We start from the raw sequence: 22,180 nt of genomic DNA on the forward strand, positions 1-22,180 counted from the left end.
TCCCAGTGCTTCAGATGGCAACCAAAATGGTCGCCAATGCGACTTAGAATTTACAAATCGACAAGACATTTGAGACTAGACAACGCAGCTCTACAGTTGAATACAGCGGCGGGGCACAGGAGATGATAGTTCTCTGCCCCGCCGCCGATGTTCTTCTCGACAGCGCAGTGGAGAAGGAGTCTCTCCCTTCCCCTGTGCTGCTGCCTCCGCCGCCGCCAATAAGGAGAGAGACGGGAGAAGGAGGGGAGGGGCTGTGGCCACTGTGCCACCAATGCTGATAACTGACCTGGTAATACAAATACAGGAGGCGGGTGCCGGCACCCGACCTTTATGACAGGAAGCTGCGATCCACTGCAGTTAACCCCTCAGGTGCCGCACCCAAGGGGATAACTGCAGCGGATCGCAGCTCCCTGTGATAGAGGTCGGGTGCCGGCTATTTGAATCAGGCACCCGCCTCCTGTATTTGCATTAACACATCAGCTATCTTCATTGGTGGCGCAGTGTGCCCCCCCAACACCCCAGTATAATAAACCTTGGTGGCACAGTGCGCCCCCCCAACCCCTCAGTATTAAAGTCATCAGTGGCAGTCCTGATCGGAGCCCCAGCTGTGTAATCGCGGGGCTCCGATCAGTTACCATGGCAGCCAGGACGCTCCTGAAGCCCTGGCGGCTATAGTAAGCTCCCTGATGCTGTGTGCACAAAGCCCAGGGCAGCAGGGAGTGTGAAGTCCTATTCACCCTAATAGAGATCTGTTAGGGTGAATAGGACAAGGGTTCCAGGGGTAAGTAAAAAAAAAAAAAAAACACTAAAATATTAAGTTTAAATCCCCCCTTTCCCAATTTTACATATAAAATATATAAACAATAAATAAATAAACATATTACATAGCGCTGCGTCCGAAAAGTCCAAACTATAAAATTATTAAAAAATATCTCCTATGCGGTGAATGCCGTAACAGAAATAAATAAATAAAAACCATGCTATTCGCCATTTTTTGTCACCTTGTCACCCAAAAAAATAGGATAGGACTGTTCTATTATGGGCCGAGCGTTAAAATGTGGAATGCTTGTGGCCTTTTTTGGTGTTTTTTTTTTCCGCGTGGTATTGAGTATCCCAAAACTTTTTTATGGTGTTGAAACCGAATCAAAATTTTGGTATCAAAACAATCCTACGCCGATCTGATCGGCGTAGCGTTGTCACGATACCAAAATTTTGATTCTGTTTTGATTTGGCTCCTAAATTTTTCAGTTCAGGAGCCAAAGGCTACTAGTTTTTTTTTGTTTTTTTTTGTCTGGAGCACTGCCCCCTCCCCTAGAGGTTGATCTTTACACCCAGTTTTACAAAGAAAGAGTTTATAGTGTACTTTATAAAAATGTATAACCTCCCTGCCACTACACTATATTTGAAGTCCACCAGGAAAATCGAGACAAGAGTCAACAACAGTCCTCAGATTGGCCCCATGAGATTCCATGACCTAGAACGTGAGGTTAGATCTACAATATCTACAAGTGCTATTCAAGCATCTAAAATAAGAAACAGCCCTTATCCAAACTAAAACCTTGATGGAGGGATTTTAATAGGATTTACTGAATCTTCTGGCTCCACATCTTTCATTTCATCAAGAGAGCAATCAGAGCTTTAACAAGCATGACGGTATATTTGTGAAGATTATTGTATATTTGAAGCTTACATGTGTTTGAGCTGTTTATGTGTTTTCGAGCTATTAAACAGTAGACTGAACAGTCCTTCATGTTTAATTGTTCGGAGAGCACAGTTTGTTCTTGCTTCTGAAATTCTGTAGGTGAAATTGCCGAGATCTATAGGTATTCCAGTGTGCTATACTGTAGTAAGCAGGCACGTGTGCCACTGCTACAAGTAGCAGGCAGCTGGGATGCAAATTATGCCATAATCTTGCATTCATGTTGATTTATATTTCACTAAAAAGTGGCCATTAAACCCTGGAATCCAGATTGCTGAAAATAAGGAAAGCTTAAAACACATTAAAATGTTACAACCTGCATTCGACATTGAAAACTTAAGGATATCATTAACAAAAGAAGAAGGTGCTGACACCAAAGTATTACTGTACTACCGTATAACCTTAGATGTCATGAGTCAGTGGTCAGTAGTGTTGTCAATCAAGTAGAAAAAGCTAATGGGATGGCACTACTACTTAAAACCTATTAATGTGGTTCAATCCAGGAGACTCCTTATATGCACGGGTATCTGTTGCAATAGGTGCTCTGCCCCTCATACATAGTCAGTAAACATATAAAAACAATAGATCCAGAAACAGAGGCAGCACTCACCAGCTTCTTTAGAAATTATTCTTCTCTTTAATATTATATAAGTTGATAAAATCATGTACATAAGGTTGGGGGCGGACAGATATCGAGATCATACAGGTATAAGCGGCGCCGGCCGTTTTGCGCTTCCTCAGGCCACTACGTTATCACGCAACGTGCGTCTCACTTTTTATGTTGTAATCCAGTGTCGTCATGGAAACCACCAACGCTACTGAAAACCTACTACATAAAAACAAATATACAACTCGAAGACACATCAAAATGTACTATTTCCCAGTTTCATATAAAAACACTTAGATCATTTTTATCATGTAAGCCTAACGGGCCCATTGCTCCTGAACGCATTATCCATCTGGCTTCCTTACATAGTAGGGTCCGGTGCCTATCTCTCCCCTGCGGTAAATGTGAGACAAGTTTAATTCCTGAGAAACTTAGGACATTGGGGTTACCTCCATGGGCTTCCCCAACATGTTTTATTAAATGTCGAGACACCCCTTCCCGGTGGTAATTGAATTAATGTGTTCTCTGAACCTTTCACATAAATTCCTAATTCTCTTTCCTATATAAAAACGGCCACAATGGCACATTATCAAATAAACCATGTATTTACTTTTACATGTTATAGGGGTATTAAGCCTATGGTAAAGGTCTCCAAAATGCAAATATTTCCATTGGGGATTATCTACAAAACGAACAATTGTGGCATCTCCGATTACCTATGGGCACTAAATAACTTAACCAATAACTAGGCTTCTCCTCAATGAAGCGACTTCTCGCTAGCTTGTCCCTCAAGGTATGGCTTCTTCTAAATGCTATAAGAGGCTTATCATCTGTTAGTTCATTAAGGCTACTGTCCTTCTTAAGAATATCCCAATTATTAAATATGGCTTTCCAGATCACATCTGCCATGGGGCTATACCTCAATGAAAAAGAAAATCTCATCATATCTCTTCTCGTTTTACCATCAAGTTTGTGAAGGAGATCTTCTTGGGATAGACCTGATGTTTTTTTCAAAGCCTCATCTAGAACTCTCTCTGGGTAGCCCCTCACAAGCAAATGACTCCTCATATCTAGGGCTTGAGACATATAGCCCTCCTCTGCATCATTAATTCTCCTGAGTCTTACGAATTGTCCACAAAGGATGGATTTTTGTATACTCTGTGTAAAAGCTGTTGTAATGTAGCAAAGAATTGGTCGCCGTGGGTTTTCTATATTCCCAAGTGACCAGTCTGTCGCCTTTCACCACAACAGCCACATCCAAAACTCCATGGTTAGTCCTCCATATTTACACGCAAATCTCATGTTCATGTCATTAACCTAATTAAGACAAACTCCTGACACTGGAATTCTGTACCCGACCAAACTATGAAAATGTCATTGAAGTACCTTAAAAAATTCTGGATAAATGGTAAAAAAGGATTATTGACTGAGTAAACATTCTTATCCTCAAACCTCGCTAAATAATTGTTTGCAAACTTACAAGACACAGATGTGCCCTCGGTTGTTTCATATTTCTGCCATTTATTCCTGAACCTAAACACATTATTAGATAAAATAAATTCCAAGGCTTCTCTGATGAATTCATCAAATTCCTTGCTTATATTAGTCCCCCCCCCCCCCCATCTAATATTTCCATCATTTCTCCAATCCCTGCTTTATGTGGGATCCAGGTGTACAAACTCTCTACATCCAGGGAGATCAAACTGAACAGATTTCAGCACTCGGGGGAAGTCATTTGTATCACTTAGATATGAGGGTACACTTTTCAACAATGGCCTCAGGAGTCAATGTACTCAGATAGGGGTTCTGTCCCTGAGCTGATTCTGCCACAATAGAGCGGCCTGGAGGTCGGCTCAGTGACTTGTGAACTTTAGGCAAGAAATACCAAGAAGGTTTTGAAGGAAAAAGTGGTAGCAGCTTCTAACATATTTGCGAAGCAGACTTCTCAAATGGGTTTGTTTACTCACTGGGTCTGCTAATAGGACCTCATATATAACAGGATTCTCTACTTGTCTCAAAGCCTCAGTGTCATGAGGAAGGGCTGGAATTGTCTCTGGTAGCCTGAAACGCGTAGACAAGACTGCTATTTTTGTAATTCATGGATGAGTTTTTACCGCAAGCAAAATAAATCTACATTCCTTTATTCAAGTGGAGCTGGATTTCTTTCAACCTCTTTTCACATTTGCTGCCCGTTACCTGACACGGGCCTTCCGTGCTCACAGCTGAAGGAGGGGCAGGTGAGAGCTGCTGAATTTCCTTTTTCTTCATAATAATTCTTTGTCATCAGGACCACGTTGCCCCCCTTATCCGCTGGCTTTAATACAATATCTGTATGTGACTGAAGCCATTTCAAGGCTTTATTCTCCCCTGTGCTAATGTTACTATGGGACATGGGGAACCTCAACGCTTTCACCTCTTTTAACACTTGATGGTAAAAAATATCAATACTACAGTACTCCCAGCGGGTATGGGGGGACAAAAAGTGGATCTAATGCCTCCTCTGAAATCCCCTTCCAAGAGATCATCATTCTCAACATCCACAATGTTTGTGTCAGCTAGAAACTCAAGACATGACATTTCCTTTTCATCATACTTAGTATATATACTAAAGCCTAACGGGCCTATTCGTGTAGGTATCTCCCCCTCCTTCTTTCCTTTACTGACTGGGATATATTCCTAAACAGCTTATGTAAATGGAGTCTGCGTACAGCCTTAAACAGATCAACTTCAAATGTTACTGGATTGAATTGTTCTATGGGGTTATAGCTAAGTCCTTTATCGAGGACAGAGATACAGTCCCGTGTCAATTCATAACCCGTTAAATTAATGACATTGCTGGTTACTAAAACAGGTTCATTGGATCCAGTCACTGTCTCCAAGCTATTTGTTTCCTTCTTCTTCTTATTGACTGATTTTTTTTCTCTGAACCCTTCTGGTGCAGCCAGGTGGATAATGCGTTCAGGAGCAATGGGTCCGCTTGGCCTGAATGATAAAAATCATCTGAGTGTTTTCATATGAAACTGGGAAAATCGGAATAAGACTTACCGGTAATTCGGTTTCTATGAAATCACCATGACGGCCACAATGAGATTGATCCCTGACCTCTGTAGGGGCAGGAACAGAGAAAGGTTAAACCCCCCCTCCACCGTACACCATATATACATAATTAGAAGGTATTGACTCATACCCACACACAACAAAAAATGAAAGAATAAATTTGGGAGGGAATAACAAACCGTCATGGTGATCTCATGGAAACCGAATTACCGGTAAGTCTAATTCCGATTTTCTATATCATCACCATGACGTCCACAAGGAGATATCCAAAATTATAATATCAAGGGTGGGCTACCGCCTGAAGGACTTTATGTCCAAAAGACAGATCGGCAGTATTTGAAAAATCTAAGCGGTAATGCTTTATAAAGGTAATTACACTGGACCAGGTTGCCGCCTTACAAATGTCTTCCAAGGAGGCACCTGCTCTTTCGGCCTGTGAAGAGGACATAGCCTTGTTGAATGCGCTTTTAAGTTAGCTGGACAAGAAAACCCCTAAGCGGTATAACAATGGGAAAGTGTGCACTTAATCCACCTAGCAATGGAAAATTTGGACAGCCTCTTTCCTTTGTTCTTTCCTGAGAACCGAACCAGAAGACTATCGAACTTACTGAAGTTTTTTGTGACCTCCAAGTATTTCAAACCATACATCTAATGTCTAAGGTGTGAAAGGAACTCACCCCACTATTTTTTGGATTATTAAAAAATGACGGGAGAATGATCTCTTGATCCCTGTGGAAGTCAGAAACCACTTTGGGAAGGAACCCTCGGTCTAGTCTGAGTACTATTCTATCTTCCAAAATTCTAAGATAGGGCTCCCTAATTGAGATCGCCTCTATCTCACCCAGCCTCCCTGCAGATGTGAATGCAATCAGAAATTCTGTCTTGAAGGATAGGAATTTGAGCGGACAGATTTCCAGAGGTTCAAACAGACTCATAGCTAGGCCATTTAAAACGGTATTGAGGTTCCAGGAAGAAACTAATGATTTTAATGTGGGTCTCAGTCTTGCTGCCGCTCTCATGAATCTTCTGATCCACCTATGGCTTGCTAAGTCTGCATCAAAGAAACAGCTCAGTGCCGATACTTGTACCTTAAGAGTAGATGGTCTAAGACCTAATTCTAGACCTTGTTGGAGAAAATCTCAGATTTGTTGAATATTAGGTCTAAACAGGTTAGGAGAAGATTCCCCTGACCAAGAGCACAACCTCTTCCAGATTTTTAGGTATATGGCCGATGTCACCTTTTTTCCACTGGCCCTGAGAGTAACTATTACCTTATCTAAAAGCCCTTGACGCTTCAGTATTTCGACCTCAGGATCCAGGCTGTTAGTTTTAAAAATTTTGGATGGGGATGTAGGATGGGGCCCTGATGTAGAAGATCCTTCCTGAGGTCTTTTGAGGGAGGAGAAACAACTTATCTTTGGCCAGAAGGGGGTACCAGGATGACGGTCGAATTCTCTTGAAGGATTTTCTGAATTACTCTCGGAATAATCAGAGGAAATGCATAACACGGGTTCCAATCCCATGTCATGGCAAATGCGTCTATCATCCAGGGATTGCCCCGGGATCCAGTGAACAGAATCTGTTCACTTTTTTGTTGTCTTTTGATGCAAACAATTCTATGTCTGGTGTCCCCATCTGTCTACTATCATCCTGAAGACTTCCAGATTTAGGGACCATTCGATTTGGTCCAATGCATGACAGCTGAGGTAGTCCGCTTCATGATTGAGAGTCCCTTTGAGATAAGTATCCGAGATAGACCTCAGGTTCCTATCTGCCCAGTAGAATATTTTGTTTGAAAGGCTTAGAAGCTGCTTTGATTTTGATCCTTGATGTGAGAGGTAAGCCACTGTCGTTGTATTGTCTGACAGGATCCTCAGGGGGTGATCCTGAAGAATCTCTTCCGCCATCTTTAAAGCTTCCCACACAGCATAGAGCTCCCTGAAGTTCGAGGATTGGCTGCTTACCGAGGGGCCCAGGAACCATGGTAATAGGAGTCCCCGATTTTTGCATCCCAGCCCGACTGGCTGAAGTCGGTCTTGGTCTAGACATACTGGACTTCCTCCAGACCACTGCCTGTGAAAGATTGCGGTTCACCTTACACTAGTTTAAGGAGGTCTTTACGTAGTCTGGAACTTGAACCTTGTGATCTAGCTAATTCTGCTGTTTGTCCCAGATGTCAAGAATCCAGGACTGCATGGGACGGGAATGCAGCTGACTCCACATTACTGATGGGATACAGGCTGTCAGTGTTCCCAGCAAACTCATGGCTTCTCTCACAGAGCAGATCTTCTTCCTCTGAAAGGTCTTGATTTTCTCCCTCAAAGACTGAATCTTGTCTGTGGGCAGGAAGGTAGTCTGTGACTGCGAGTCCAGGATGACTCCCAGGAACTGTACTCTGGTTGATGGTTGTAGACAGGATTTATGAGAATTGAGAATCCAGCCCAGCTTTTTTAGAGTGAATAAAAAGGTGTCTAGATCCGTTTGTAAATGGTCTACCCTATCTCCTAATATTATGAAATCGTCTAGTTAGGATCAATTTCAGCTGTTTCTGTCTCAAGAATGCAACCATCTCGACCACCAGTTTGGTGAATATTCTGGTAGCCGAGGAAATTCCAAACGGAAGAACCGTAAATTGAAAATGGCAAGTGTTACCTTGCTGGTCTTTTATGGCGAATCTTAGAAATTTTTGAGAGTTGTGGTAAATCGGGACGTGATAGTGCGCATCTTTTAAGTCCACAGTACACATGCATGCGTTCTTTTTTATTAGGGGAATTAGGGATCCCAGGGATTCCATCCTGAAATTCCTGTAGGCTATGTACTTGTTGAGGAATCTCAGATTTATAATCATACGGAATGACCCTTCCTTCTTTTTTACCAGAAAGAGACTGGAGTAACATCCCTGGCCCTGTTCTGAGACTGGGACCTGAATTACGACTCCTAGATCTATGAGGTCTTTGATACTTTTCCAAATGCTGCTCTGAGCTTTCCCTGATCCCAGATTTGATATAAAAAATCTCCTCGGGGGGACTGAAGTCAATTCTATCTTGTAGCCTGCTCTGACTACCTTCTGGGCCCAGGGATTTGATGCTATCTTTTCCCATGTACCTAGTAAATTCTTCAGTCTTCCGCCCACTCTGGCGCCATTGTTTATAGCTGGGTTTACTCTGGGGGTAACTCCAGTAGCCTGACTTAGGTTCTCTCTTGTCCCTGAAAGGAAATAAAGGGAATTTTCCTCCTATAAGGTCTATCTTCTGGAATTCTCTTCTTTTTATCTAAAGCCTTTTCCAGGATCTTGTCTAGGACAGGCCTAAAGACGTATTCACCTGAAAAAAGGATAGAACATATAGTAACCTTGTTTTCAAAGTTTTGTCCACAGACCAGGATTTTATCCAAAGGGCACGACATACTGCGTTAGAGAGAACTGCATCCTTGTGACCGTCATGGTGATGATATGGAAATAGTACATTTTGATGTGTCTTCGAGTTGTATTTTTGTTTTTATATGGTCGGTTTCCAGTAGCGTCGGTGGTTTCCATGACGACACTGGATTACGACATAAAAAGTGAGATGCAAGTTGCGCAATGACGTCAAGGCCAGAGGAGTCGCAAAAGTGTGAAATGGCCGTTGCCGCTTATACCTGTGTGATCTCGATGTCTGTCCACCCCCATCCTTCTGTACATGATTTTGTCAACGTATATAATATTAAAGAGAAGAATCATTTCTGAAGAAGCTGGTGAGTTCTGCCTCTCTTTCTGGATCTATTGTTGTCAGTGGTGTTGTGTTCATTCTAAGAGTTTCTTGAAGGCTATAGACAATAATAATTGCATTTTACTCATTTTGGGGTAAAAATTTTCAGCGTTTTATTGTAATACATGGAGTTATAAATGAGTCTATTTGCTGACTGTCCCTCCTGAGTTCTGTCAGCTGAGGCTCATTTGAAGCCTTTTCTCTGATCTCCTGACCTCATAAACACTCATTTAAGCCATATTCTTATCATTTTGATAAGAGTTTAGCTATAATGGGTATTTGTGAGGTCAGGAAATCAAAGATAAGGCTTCACATAAGCCGTCACCTGAGGGAACTAACTTTGAGTCCCATGCCCAGGTCCACCACTGCCACTGGGAGACCCACCATGTCAAAGAAACATTGCAAGAAAAAGAATGCACATTTCGTCACATTAACCAAAGCCAAAGTGCACAATATACACAGAAAGGGCAACATGGCGTTACGTACCAATGGGGCACAATATTGCATACACACCATGGAAAGTATGAGATTAGCCTATAGCATACAGTGAGGAACAGAAGTATTTAAACACCCTGCAATTTCTCCCACTTAGAAATCATGGAGGGGTCTGAAATTCACATTGTAGGTGCATTCCCACTCTGAGAGACAGAATTTAAAAACAAAATTCAGGAAATCACATTGTATGATTTTTAAAGAATTGACTTGTCTTGCACTGCTGAACATAAGTATTTGAACACCCGAGAAACAGCAAAAATTCTGGCTCTCAAAGACCTGTTACTTTGCCTTTAAAAAGTCCACCTTTACTCCACTCATTAATCTAACTTAGTAGCACCTGTCTGAGCTCTTTAAAGACCCCTGCCCACCCCACAGTCAGTCAGATGTCAACTACTACCATGGGCAAGACCAAAGAGCTGTCAAAAGACAAAATTGTGGACCTCCACAAGGCTGAAAAGGGCTACGGGGCAATAGCCAAGCAGCTTAGTGAAAATAGATCAACTGTTGGAGCAATTGTTAGAAAATGGAAGAGGCTAAAGACGACTGTCAGTCTCCCTCGGACTGGGGCTCAATGCAAGATCTCACCTCATGGGGTATCACTGATGATAAGAAAGGTGAGGAATCAGCCCAGAACTACAAGGGAGGAGCTGGTCAATGACATGAAGAGAGCTGGGGCCACAGTTTCAAAGGTCACTGTCTGTAGAACACGACACCGCCATGGTTTCAAAACATGCATTTTTCAAGTTATCACATGTCCAGGCCCGTCTGAAGTTTGCCAATGACCATCTGGATGATACAGAGGAGGCATGGGAGAAAGTCATGTGGACAGATGAGACCAAAGTAGAACTTTTTGGTCTAAACTTCACCCGTCATGTTTGGAGGAAAAAGAAGGATGAGTTGCATCACAAGAACACCATCCCTACTGAGAAGCATGGGGGTAGTAACATCATACTTTGGGGGTTCTGTGAAGGGGACAGGACGACTGCACTGTATTAAGGAGAGGATGAATGGGGCCATTTATTGTAAGATTTTGAGCAACAACCTCCTTCCCTCAGTCAGAGCATTGAAGATGGGTCGTGGCTGGGTCTTCCAACATGACAACGACCCGAAGCACACAGCCAGGATAACCAAGGAGTGGCACACAGCCAGGATAACCAAGAAGCATATCAAGGTTTTGGAGTGGCCTAGCCAGTCTCCAGACCTAAATCCAATAGAATATCTTTGGAGGGAGCTGAAACTCAGTGTTGCTCATCGACAGCCCCGAAACATGACAGATCTAGAGATCTGTGTGGAGGAATAGGCCAAAATCCATGTTGCAGAACAAAGGGTTCTGTACCAAATATTAACATTGATTTTCTCAGGTGTTCAAATACTTATGTTCAGCAGTGCAAGACAAATTCTTTAAAAATCATACAATCTGATTTCCTGAATTTTTAATTTTTTATTCTGTCTCTCAGAGTGGAAATGCACCTACAATGTTAATTTCAGACCCCTCCATGATTTCTAAGTGGGAGAACTTGCAAAATTGCAGGGTGTTCAAATTATTATGTTTCTCACTGTATGTCAGGCTGGCAGGGAAGCATGAGAGAATTTAACTTCTGCAATCTACCCTGAAATATTTCTGGATCCCTGACTTCATTAATGACAATATATTAGAATTTATATTGTGGTTTATGTTAAATGTACACAGCCCGCTATAACTAAAGTGCATATTGATTCAAATAAACAGCGAACCAATGGAGACGTTCATCATCTCTTCATCTATAAGCTTTTAAGAAGACGTTTTTATAAGACCATTAGTTTACGAGATCCGATGGAGCGTTTATTTACAGTATAGAGCAGTCAAGCCAATGCTTAATACATTATTAAAATCCAAACAGAATTCTAAGAATAAGTCTTGAATATTTTTCATTAGAGGGGTATTCCCATTATAGTTATTAGGGCTCAAGTGCTTCATGGATGATGATTCTACCTCTAGGGTGTGGCTTTAAACAGTCTTAGGCTACTTTCACAGTTGCAGCAGCAGGGTCCGGCGTGCCGGAGGTCCGGCCACAGCACGGCAAACAAGCTGAGAGATGGCCGTACAAAAACCTCAGCATGCTGCGGCCGGTTTACCCATTATAGTGAATCGGGCCGGAGCGGACTTCCGGCAGCATGGTTGGTGGGCTAGCGTTAGCACGGATCAGGCAGGCTGTTCCCCTCTGGAACAGCCTGCAGGACCCTGCTGCTGCAAGTGTGAAAGTAGCCTTACAATGGACACATCCCATTCACAAGGTGGATGGCAGCATGTAGATGTCAATTTATTCATACATTTCCAGGATGACTAGCAGAGGAACAGCACAATAAATTTCTAGGGCAATACAATAATTTACCAAGTGGCTGTTTGTCTTTAAAGGGAATGTGTCACCAGTTTTATACTTCTAGGTTCTAACAGTCCCAGCGCATGCCAATGAGTCCTCATTTTCATGAGCTCACAGCTGTCCCGCCCACCTGCCTCTGATTGACATTTTTTTTCCATATGAATCAGCAGCAGGTGGGCGGGGAAAGCCAGGAACTCATGAATATCATATGTGAGGACTTTTTCGGCATGCGCTGGTGCCGTTTAGCACAATATTTTAGCAAAATGGCTAAATGGAGTCAATGAAAATAAGTGACCCAGCATTCTGCTAAGGGGATCTGTCACTAGTTGATGTTGCTCTTAGGACACCATAAAACTGGTGACAGATTCCCATAAAGTGGTCAACTTATAATGTAATAATTGTAAATCTGCCCTCAAGTGAATGGATCTGATCGGCAATGCCACACACAGCCCATGGACAAGAGTGACACCTTTTTTAGAAGTATGTAACCTCTTTTATAATCTCATAAAACTTCTTCAAAGGGGTTTTTCCACAACTTAGATATTGATGACCTGCCCTTACGATAGGTCTTCAAATCAGATCAGTGGGGGTCCAGCACCCAGCAATCCCAGCGAGCAGCTAGCACTGGAAACTATACAGTGGATGGAACCAGAAGCAGAAGACTGCTCTCCGTGAATAGGATCTGAGCTTCAATAAATTTTCTGCTTCTGATTCTGACCACTTTTACACTGATCAAAAATATAAACGCAACACTTTTGGTTTTGCTTCCATTTTGCAGGAGCTGAACTTTTTCTTCATACACAAAAGACCCATTACTCTCAAATATTGTTCACAAATCTGTCTAAATCTGTGTTAGTGAGCACTTCTCCTTTGCCAAGATAATCCATCCCACCTCACAGGTGTGGCATATCAAGGTGCTGATTAGACAGCATGAATATTGCACAAGTGTGCCTCAGACTGCCCACAATAAAAGGCTGCTCTGAAATGTGCAGTTTATTCACACTGCACAATACCACAGATGTCGCAACATTTGAGGGAGCATGTAGTTGGCATGCTGACTGCAGGAATGTCTACCAGAGCTGTCGCCTGTGCAATGAATGTTCATTTCTCTATCATAAACCGTCTCCAAAGGCGTTTCTGAGAATTTGCCAGTACATCCAACCAGCCTCACAACTGCAGACCACATGTAACCACACCAGCCCAGGACCTCCACATCCATCATGTTCACCTCCATGATCGTCTAAGACCAGCCACCCGGACAGCTGCAGCAACAATTGGTTTGCATAACCAAAGAATTTCTGCACAAACTGTCAGAAATCGTCCCAGGGAAACTCATCTGCATGCTCGTCATCCTCATTGGGGTGTGGACCTGACTGAAGTTCGTCGCTGTAACCGACTTGAGTGGGAAAATTCTCACATTCGATGGCATCTGGCACATTGGAGAGCTGTTTTGTTCACGGGTGAGTCACGGTTTTCACTGTTCAGGGCAGATGGCAGACAGCGTGTGTGGGTGAGCGGTTTGCTGACGTCAATGTTGTGGATCGAGTGGCCCATAGTGGCGGTGGGATTATAGTATGGGCAGACATATGTTATGGACAATGAACACAGGTGCATTTTATTGATGGCATTTTGCATGCACAGAGATACCGTGACGAGATCCTGAGGCCCATTGTTGTGCCATTCATCCACAACCATCACCTCATGTTGCAGCATGATAATACACGGGACCATATTGCAAGGATCTGTACACAATTCCTGGAAGCTGAAAACATCCCAGTTCCTGCATGGCCAGGATACTCACCGGACATGTCACCCATTGAGCATGTTAGGGATACTCTGTGTTCCAGTTCCTGCCAATATTCTGCAACTTCACACAGCTATTGAAGAGGAGTGGACCAACATTCCACAGGCCACAATCAACAACATGATCAACTCCATGCAACTGAGATGTGTTGCACTGCGTGAGTCAAATAGTGGCCACACCAGATGCTGACTGGCAAAACTGTGCACATTCTAGAGTGGGCTTTTATTGTGGGGCAGTCTAAGGCACACCTGTGCAATATTCATTCTGTCTAATTAGCACCTTGATATGCCACACCTGTGAGGTGGGATGGATTATCTCGGCAAAGGAGAAGTGCTGTCACGAGGGTATCGAGAACCACGCCTGACTCCGTTATACCCGGGGTCAGGAAGTCGCAGCGGTTGGCTGCACGCTCTATTTAAGATAGGGCTGTTTTTCTTATAGTAGCTTTCTGGGTTTGCTTTGCAAACCCTTTTGGCTCACTCAGGGATCCGTAGCTCCTTCTCCTCAGCTGTTCCTTGTCCAGCACTCCCAAACCTCCTTATATTCCTCTCTCACACTTCTCTGGTTGCCAGAGATAGAGCTTCCTGCCTGGACATCTATCCTGACCCACTGGAGCTGTGTTGCTGCGTTCTCAGACTGTTGATTCAGAACGCTACCCTCCGGATCCCTGTTGGACCTTTGTGGACAGTTGTTGTCGTCCACCTGGGTGTTTGTGTTTGTCTGTGTTTGTCTGTCCTCTCCCTGGTGTTTCCCTCTTAGTGCAGTGGTGAGGACTAGCGATCCCACCGGCCCGTTCACTATCTAGGGCTCATTTCAGGGAAAGCCAGGGTTTAGGCACGTGATCGCCGCACGGGTGAGGAACCCGTCTAGGGACGTCAGGGCAGTCAGGTGCCAGCCGCAAGATGAGTTAGGGGTCACCACCTTTCCCTCTCCCTTAGGCAGGGCTTTCCCTGTTTTCCTCCCTGTGCGTGACACCGGTCATTACATTATCTCTGGCCCTTATTTTGTGTAGGTAAAAAAAAAAATATATATATATTTATATTATTTTATTTTTTTACCTACTTAGAATCCAGTATGGATCAAATTGCTGCTCTGTCCAAACAATTTCATGGCCTGTCTTTGGAGGTGGTAGGATTGAAGGCGTCGGTCCTCCAGCAACAGCAGCAATTACAACTGACCGCAAGCCCAGCGGTTGCTACTGGTAACCAGGTTGTTGCAGAACCCAAGGTCCCTCTCCCTGACAGATTTTCTGGGGGAAGGGACAAGTTTTTGGCATTCCGTGAGGCCTGTAAGTTATATTTTAAACTGTGCCCTCACTCCTCTGGTAATGAAGATCAGTGGGTGGGGGTTGTTATTTCCCTGCTGCAGGGGGACCCGCAGTCCTGGGCGTTCTCTTTACCTACTGATTCCCAGGCTCTTCGGTCAGTGGATGAGTTTTTCGGGGCCTTGGGTCTCATATATGACGACCCTGACCGAGTAGCACTGGCTGAATCAAGATTACGGAGACTCTTACAAGGAGAACGGCCGGTAGAGGAGTATTGCTCTGAATTTCGTAGGTGGGCTACGGATACCCAATGGAACGACCCGGCTCTCAGGAGTCAGTTCTGCTCTGGGTTATCCGAAAGGGTTAAGGATGCGCTTGCATTATATGAGACCCCCTTTACCCTTGATGCGGTTATGTCCCTTTCTATCCGTATAGAGAGACGCCTTAGGGACAGGTTGAAAGAACCGGAGAAATTGGTAACTCCTCTCAAGCAGCAGTTAGTCTGTACGGACTTAGACGAGCCTATGCAGCTAGGAGGAACTACTCGTCAGGTCCGTCCTCCTGAGGCTCGCCGTAGGCGTGGGGTTTGTTTTTTTTTGTGGGGAGAGGGGTCATTTCATTAATGTCTGTCCTTCTTTCCTCAGAAACAAAAGACCGTCGGAAAAACTACTAACCCCAGGCTGTGTGGAGGATGTCAGCCGGGGGGTATACGTCTCCTCCATACGTACATCGCAATTTGTGTTGCCAGCGGTTATTGTTTTTGGTGATAAGACGGAGACTATTTCTTTCTTTTTAGACAGTGGAGCAGGGGTAAATTTGATAGATGCCCATTTTGCCCGCACTTTGGGTTTGTCTCTCTGTACGTTACAGAGACCCATTCCCATATTTGCTATTGATTCTGCTCCTCTGTCTCAGAGAAACCTCACCCACATTGTTCATAATATACACCTTCGGGTAGGGGACCACCATAACGAGATGCTTTCAGGTTATGTTCTGGAGGGGCTTCCCACTCCGGTGGTGCTGGGTCTTCCCTGGTTGGTAGCGCACAATCCAGTAGTGGATTGGCAGGCCAGGGAGATATTGGAGTGGAGTGAGCAGTGCAGAGAAAATTGCTTAAATAGCAATTGCTTAGTTGCCTCCATAACTACCCTACCTACATTTATTTCGGATTTTGAGGATGTTTTTTCTGAAAAGGGTTGTCAGAAGTAACCACCTCATCGTCCTTATGATTGCCCGGTTAACCTTATTCCCGGCGCAAAATTACCCAAGACCAGGTTATATAATCTTTCGGGTCCAGAGAGACAAGCCATGAAAGATCATATCTCCGAGAGCTTGGCTAAGGGACACATCAGGCCCTCTTCTTCACCCGTGGCTGCAGGGTTTTTCTTCGTTAAAAAGAAAGATGGGGGCCTGCGTCCTTGCTTAGATTTTCGCAAATTAAATCGGATAACCATCCGAGACCCATACCCTCTTCCTCTCATTCCTGACCTGTTTAATCAGATTGCGGGTGCTAGGTGGTTCTCCAAACTTGATCTTAGGGGGGCCTACAATCTGATTCGTATTAAGGAGGGGGATGAGTGGAAGACAGCGTTTAACACCCCTGAGGGGCATTATGAAAATCTAGTTATGCCTTTCGGTCTGACCAATGCTCCTGCCGTCTTTCAACATTTCGTTAATGACATTTTTAGTCATCTAATCGGCAGGTTTGTGGTAATATACCTAGATGATATTTTAATTTATTCGTCTGATCTGAGAACACATGAGGAGCATGTCAGACAAGTACTGCAGGTCCTACGGACGAATGAATTATATGCTAAGATTGAAAAATGTGTCTTCGCCGTTCAGGAAATACAATTCCTGGGTTATTTTTTATCTGCTTCAGGTTTCCGTATGGATCCTAGGAAGGTCCAGGCAATTTTAGATTGGGATCTTCCTGAGAACCTCAAAGCACTACAACGGTTCTTGGGCTTCGCGAATTTCTATAGGAAATTCAATAAAAATTATTCACTTATTGTAAAACCGCTTACTGACATGACTAGGAAGGGGACTGATTTTTCTAAATGGTCTGACGCCGCTAAAGTTGCTTTTTCCTCTCTAAGGCTGGGTTCACACCTGAGCGTTTTACAGCGCGTTCCTACGCGCTGTAAAACGCACAACAGGCAAGAACCAATGATTCCCTATGGGAATGGTTCTCACCTGGGCGTTTTACAGCGCGTACGATCGCGCTGTAAAACGCCCGACGCTCAAACAAGTGCTTGAGCTTTTTTTTGGGCGTTTGTCGCGCGTTCCCGCACATAGAAATTCGGGAACGTGCGACAATGTGTGAACGCCAGTCTCTGTATGCGCGATTGTAAACGCCCGTACAATCGCGCATACAGAGCGCTCGTTTCAGAACGTTCAGGTCTGAACCCAGCGTAAAAGAGAGGTTTACCTCAGCACCTGTACTAGTCCAACCTGATGTCTCTCAGCCTTTTATTGTTGAAGTCGATGCATCAGAGGTGGGAGTGGGGGCGGTGCTGTCTCAGGGTCCGTCTCCTGGCAAATGGCGTCCTTGTGCTTTCTTTTCGAAAAAACTATCTGCAGCAGAAAAGAACTACGATATTGGCAATAGGGAACTATTAGCTATTAAACTTGCGTTTGAGGAGTGGCGCCACTTCTTAGAGGGGGCAGTCCACCCCGTCACTGTGATTACGGACCACAAAAATCTCCTGTACCTCGAATCAGCTAAGCGTCTCACCCCTAGACAGGCTAGGTGGTCGCTATTTTTTACCAGGTTTAACTTTGTTATTACCTATCGTCCTGGGGCAAAGAACACCAAGGCTGATGCACTATCTCGTTGTTTCCCTGGAGGGGGTAATGTGAGTGATCCGGTGCCCATTCTACAAAGAGGAGTGGTTGTCTCTGCGGTACACTCTGTTTTGGAGGGGAAGGTGTTAGAGGCCCAGGGGGACGCCCCGGTCTCTTGCCCCTCAGAGAAATTGTTTGTACCGTTGAACCTACGTTTCGAATTATTAAAGGAACATCATAATTCGGCACTTGCTGGGCACCCGGGTAGTAAAGCAACCTTGTAGCTATTGTCTCGTCGTTTTTGGTGGCCAAGGTTGCGTCAGGATGTATTGGATTTTGTGTCTTCTTGTTCTACCTGTGCGCGCGCAAAAGTTTCACATACACGTCCTGCAGGGTCTCTATTACCACTTGTCATTCCCAATAGACCGTGGACACATCTGTCAATGGATTTTATCACTGACTTACCTTTGTCTGCGGGTAAAACAGTTATTTTGGTAGTAGTGGAAAAGTTTAGCAAAATGGTACACTTCATTGCGTTACCCGCACTACCTAATGCTAAGACTCTTGCTCAGTAGAGTTGAGCGAACACCTGGATGTTCGGGTTCGAGAAGTTCGGCCGAACTTCCCGAAAATGTCCGGGTTCGGGATCCGAACCCGATCCGAACTTCGTCCCGAACCCGAACCCCATTGAAGTCAATGGGGACCCGAACTTTTCGGCACTAAAACGGCTGTAAAACAGCCCAGGAAAGGGCTAGAGGGCTGCAAAAGGCAGCAACATGTAGGTAAATCCCCTGCAAACAAATGTGGATAGGGAAATGAATTAAAATAAAAATTAAATAAATAAAAATTAACCAAAATCAATTGGAGAGAGGTCCCATAGCAGAGAATCTGGCTTCACGTCACCCACCACTGGAACAGTTCATTCTCAGATATTTAGGCCCCGGCACCCAGGCAGAGGAGAGAGGTCCCGTAACAGACAATCTGGCTTCATGTCAGCAGAGAATCAGTCTGCATGTCATAGCAGAGAATCAGGCTTCACGTCACCCACCACTGCAACAGTCCATTTTTATAAATTTAGGCCCAGCACCCAGGCAGAGGAGAGAGGTCCCATAACAGAGGATGTGGCTTCATGTCAGCAGAGAATCAGTCTTCATATCATAGCAGAGAATCAGGCTTCACATCACCCACCACTGCAACAGTCCATTTTCATAAATTTAGGCCCAGCACCCAGGCAGAGGAGAGAGGTCCCGTAACAGACAATCTGGCTTCATGTCAGCAGAGAATCAGTCTTCATGTCATGGCAGAGAATCAGGCTTCACGTCACCCACCACTGTAAGAGTCCATTTTCATAAATTTAGGCCCAGCACCCAGGCAGAGGAGAGAGGTCCCGTAACAGACAATATGGCTTCATGTCAGCAGAGAATTAGTCTGCATGTCATAGCAGAGAATCAGGCTTCACGTCAGCCACCAATGCAACAGTCCATTGTCAGATATTTAGGCCCAGCACCCAGGCAGAGGAGAGAGGTCCCGTAACAGAGGATCTGGCTTCATGTCAGCAGAGAATCAGTCTTCATATCATAGCAGAGAATCAGGCTTCACGTCACCCACCACTGCAACAGTCCATTTTCATAAATTTAGGCCCAGCACCCAGGCAGAGGAGAGAGGTCCCGTAACAGACAATCTGGCTTCATGTCAGCAGAGAATCAGTCTTCATGTCATAGCAGAGAATCAGTCTTCATGTCATAGCAGAGAATCAGGCTTCACGTCACCCACCACTGTAAGAGTCCATTTTCATAAATTTAGGCCCAGCACCCAGGCAGAGGAGAGAGGTCCAATAACAGACAATCTGGCTTCATGTCAGCAGAGAATCAGTCTTCATGTCATAGCAGAGAATCAGTCTTCATGTCATAGCAGAGAATCAGGCTTCACGTCAGCCACCAATGCAACAGTCCATTGTCAGATATTTAGGCCCAGCACCCAGGCAGAGGAGAGAGGTCCCATAACAGAGGATCTGGCTTCATGTCAGCAGAGAATCAGTCTTCATATCATAGCAGAGAATCAGGCTTCACGTCATCCACCACTGTAAGAGTCCATTTTCATAAATTTAGGCCCAGCACCCAGGCAGAGGTCCCGTAACAGACAATCTGGCTTCATGTCAGCAGAGAATCAGTCTTCATGTCATAGCAGAGAATCAGGCTTCACGTCACCCACCACTGTAAGAGTCCATTTTCATAAATTTAGGCCCAGAACCCAGGCAGAGGAGAGAGGTCCCGTAACAGACAATCTGGCTTCATGTCAGCAGAGAATCAGTCTTCATGTCATAGCAGAGAATCAGGCTTCACGTCACCCACCACTGCAACAGTCCATTGGCATATATTTAGGCCCAGCACACAGGCAGAGGAGAGAGGTCCCGTAACAGAGGATCTGGCTTCATGTCAGCAGAGAATCAGTCTGCATGTCATAGCAGAGAATCAGGCTTCACGTCAGCCACCACTGCAACAGTCCATTGTCATAAATTTAGGCCCAGCACCCAGGCAGAGGAGAGAGGTCCCGTAACAGACAATCTGGCTTCATGTCAGCAGAGAATCAGTCTTCATGTCATAGCAGAGAATCAGTCTTCATGTCATAGCAGAGAATCAGGCTTCACGTCACCCACCACTGTAAGAGTCCATTTTCATAAATTTAGGCCCAGCACCTAGGCAGAAGAGAGAGGTCCCGTAACAGACAATCTGGCTTCATGTCAGCAGAGAATCAGTCTTCATGTCATAGCAGAGAATCAGGCTTCACGTCACCCACCACTGTAAGAATCCATTTTCATAAATTTAGGCCCAGCACCCAGGCAGAGGAGAGAGGTCCCGTAACAGACAATCTGGCTTCATGTCAGCAGAGAATCAGTCTTCATGTCATAGCAGAGAATCAGGCTTCACGTCACCCACCACTGTAAGAGTCCATTTTCATAAATTTAGGCCCAGCACCCAGGCAGAGGAGAGAGGTCCCGTAACAGACAATCTGGCTTCATGTCAGCAGAGAATCAGTCTTCATGTCATAGCAGAGAATCAGGCTTCACGTCACCCACCACTGCAACAGTCCATTGGCATATATTTAGGCCCAGCACACAGGCAGAGGAGAGAGGTCCCGTAACAGAGGGTCTGGCTTCATGTCAGCAGAGAATCAGTCTGCATGTCATAGCAGAAAATCAGGCTTTACGTCAGCCACCACTGCAACAGTCCATTGTCAGATATTTAGGCCCAGCACCCAGGCAGAGGAGAGAGGTCCCGTAACAGAGAATCTGTCTTCATGTCAGCAGAGAATTAGTCTGCATGTCATAGCAGAGAATCAGGCTTCACGTCACCCAACATTGGAACAGTCCATTGGCATATATTTAGGCCCCGGCACCCAGACAGAGGAGAGGTTCATTCAACTTTGGGTAGCCTCGCAATATAATGGTAAAATGAAAATAAAAATAGGATTGAATGAGGAAGTGCCCTGGAGTCCAATAATATATGGTTAAAGGGAGGTAGGTAATGTCTAATCTGGACAAGGGACGGACAGGTCCTGTGGGATCCATGCCTGGTTCATTTTTATGAACGTCAGCTTGTCCACATTGGCTGTAGACAGGCGGCTGCGTTTGTCTGTAATGACGCCCCCTGCAGTGCTGAATACACGTTCAGACAAAACGCTGGCCGCCGGGCAGGCCAGCACCTCCAAGGCATAAAAGGCTAGCTCTGGCCACGTGGACAATTTAGAGACCCAGAAGTTGAATGGGGCCGAACCATCAGTCAGTACGTGGAGGGGTGTGCACACGTACTGTTCCACCATGTTAGTGAAATGTTGCCTCCTGCTAACACGTTGCGTATCAGGTGGTGGTGCAGTTAGCTGTGGCGTGTTGACAAAAGTTTTCCACATCTCTGCCATGCTAACCCTGCCCTCAGAGGAGCTGGCCGTGACACAGCTGCCTTGGCGACCTCTTGCTCCTCCTCTGCCTTGGCCTTGGGCTTCCACTTGTTCCCCTGTGACATTTGGGAATGCTCTCAGTAGCGCGTCTACCAACGTGCGCTTGTACTCGCGCATCTTCCTATCACGCTCCAGTGCAGGAAGTAAGGTGGGCACATTGTGTTTGTAGCGTGGATCCAGCAGAGTGGCAACCCAGTAGTCCACACAGGTTAAAATGTGGGCAACTCTGCTGTCGTTGCGCAGGCACCGCAGCATGTAGTCGCTCATGTGTGCCAGGCTGCCCAGGGGTAAGGACAAGCTGTCCTCTGTGGGAGGCGTATCGTCATTGTCCTGCCTTTCCCCCCAGCCACGCACCAGTGATGGACCCGAGCTGCGTTGGGTGCCACCCCGCTGTGACCATGCTTCAT

The 22,180-nt window shown here is 45.1% G+C and overlaps 1 protein-coding gene across 1 annotated transcript in view; it reads left to right on the plus strand.

Moving 5' to 3' along the window:
• ADGRA1 (adhesion G protein-coupled receptor A1) overlaps positions 1-22,180 on the plus strand; it is a 961,549-nt gene that overhangs the window by 161,547 nt on the left and 777,822 nt on the right. The window lies entirely within an intron of this gene.

This window comes from Bufo gargarizans, chromosome 6 (assembly GCF_014858855.1).
Source record: "Bufo gargarizans isolate SCDJY-AF-19 chromosome 6, ASM1485885v1, whole genome shotgun sequence".
Taxonomy (NCBI): Eukaryota; Metazoa; Chordata; class Amphibia; order Anura; family Bufonidae; genus Bufo; species Bufo gargarizans.